Below are 2,500 nucleotides of genomic sequence, written 5' to 3' on the forward strand. Positions count from 1 at the left end.
CATTTCCTCTATCTTCCTGTCTTTATCTGCAGCGCCTCCCTGTCAGTGCCACGTTCGCCGTGTCCCGCCATTGTGGCAGCAGAAGAGCCGCGGGGAAGAAAAAGGTGGGACGAGATGAGGGAGGAGGCCGCCTTTGTCCGCTCGCGACGACAATCATCGGCACCTTGCCCGCGGGAGGGTGTCAGAGTGCCTTTGAGGGGCGGGGAGTTGGGGAGCCGCAGCCGGAGGGGTGGTTCCGGCGGGAGTTGTGCAAGGGGAAGGGGGATGCCAGGGGGAGTTGGAGAAGGGGTTGCGGTTATGTATAAGAAAATGGAGGAGAGCCACGGTGGAGAGGGAGTTGGAGAAGGGGGAGGGAGGGAGAGGAGATTATCCAGGCGGAAGAGGAGGAAGGGGATGTCATAGAATATACGGAATAATTTGCAAAGAGAATGGTCAGAGAAATGTGCCTTAGTACTGTTCTTGGTAAATCCAAATGGCTTGTGCTGTATGAATGCATAAGATATAGATGGATATGAGAATTCGCGTGTGTGTGTGTGTGTGTGTGTGTGTGTACGCGCATTTATAGGATTGGTCTTGTATTTCCATGTTTTAATCTAGATGTATGTTTTTTTATACATAACCAGCAATATAAAACTTTTAGAAACAAAAGGAAGTAATTACAGAAAAAGACAAAGCTCAGAGCAAAACAGTCACGGCGAGCAGAGGCGGCGTCCCGATATCACTGCACGAGTTTTATTTCCGAAAGGATATTAAAAAATGTCAGACAGGGGCGAGCGTCAGAGGGAGGAACGTAGATAAAACATTGGGTGAAAAATGATACTCTGACCTTATCACTCGTAAACAAGATTTCTGTCGAAGATGTAGATACAGAAGCTTCTCGTACACACTGGTAGAGTTAATCGAAATTGTATTCATGAGTCAGCATTTCCTTATCCTCGGATGATTGAACGGAGTCATTTAAGGTTGATTTTCGCTGGACGAGGAGAATTTCGATAAGGTGTAACTGGGAAGAAAATGTCGGAGTTTGTTATTCTCACTTTCTTTTGATACATTTAAGCAATGGAGAGAGACTAGACATCTTGCTTAAATAAAACACGGACGCTGCTGTTTACGGTCCGGAGGAAAAGTGATGGATTATTCCCCATCATTCGTCCCAACAAAGTAAGCATGCATAAAGTTATTGATGAATCTTAAATGTTTGCGGCCTGTACGATGTAGCGGAAACAGTCCGTCATCGCGGGACGAGGTGGATAATGGACGTTCTGATGGACTCGAGCACGGCCTTCGTCTTCGAAGCTGCGGACCCGGACTCGAACATTTCCGTCTCGAGATCGTCTTTGGAAGCTCGCATCGATGACCCTGGAGGCTGTTTGCAGTGGTATCCTGAATGTATTTGTAGATATCGTGGAATGTGGTTTTATATTTGTAGTACAACGACCTACATTTTGAATGAAACCTCTGTCTAACACTTAGGCGACCTGTACAAATTCATATGGAGTACATATGCATCGCGTATCAAGGGCTTACATCTGCACAGCCCTAATCAGCAGCTTGCGCGGAGGCAAATTACATTTATTTGTGCATCGAATACATGATCTGTATTTATGTTGCATCATGAGCCGATGAAATTATGTTAATCTGTTAAAGCAGACGTGTTCGACAATTATTTAACCGACAACAATTTAATGTATTTCGAATAAACTGTTTCTATTTGCAGGAATGTTATTTGTCTGATTGGGATTCACGAATTTCAGAATCCTCGTTATGTTTCAGGATGTGATGACTACGCAGCTGATTTCAGACTACTTTATCAAATACGACAACATTATAGTGTCGAATTTGAGTTGAATTTAGAATATACCCAGTTTAGAGAATTCAAAATAAAGTGTTAAAGTTAAAGTAAAGAAAGAATCGTGTTTGCGGTTAGGCAGGGTTGCAGGAGTGATGCGTGTGTCATTCTGGGAGATGAGTTTTCGCTTTAACGGAAAGAGATCCAGAGATCGGACTGTTTCTTCTTTTTGATGCTGAGGCTTGTTTTCGATGTTCTGTCAGTCATTTATATGTCTATCGATCTGTCTGTCTGTCTGTCTGAGTATCTCCTTCTTTCTTCCTCGAGCTCTCTTTCTCTCCCAGGCTCTTTCCCTCCATCGCGCCCCATTATACAGAACCATATATCAAGGAATGGCGAAAGGGAGAAGTGAAATCGACTCGTTTTCTTATTCTTCATCTCTCAAACTGAAGATAAGAAAGCCATTCCCGATCATGATTTATATTGTTTTATTTTTTGTTGACAATACACGTTCTAATGACGTAATTGACCATAACTCCAGAATCATTTACCTGTTAGTGCACTCGACTCGCCTCCCACGGGTATGAACTGTATTTAACGACGACACCCACTTGTCATCGGCGCCCACTCGCGAAGGTATGATCAGAACTCGCTCTTGTAAGACTCAGCGCGTAATCGCAAAATACCCATTGAACGCCTTGCCATTAGATG

Source organism: Penaeus vannamei, chromosome 3, assembly GCF_042767895.1.
Source record: "Penaeus vannamei isolate JL-2024 chromosome 3, ASM4276789v1, whole genome shotgun sequence".
Classification (NCBI taxonomy): domain Eukaryota; kingdom Metazoa; phylum Arthropoda; class Malacostraca; order Decapoda; family Penaeidae; genus Penaeus; species Penaeus vannamei.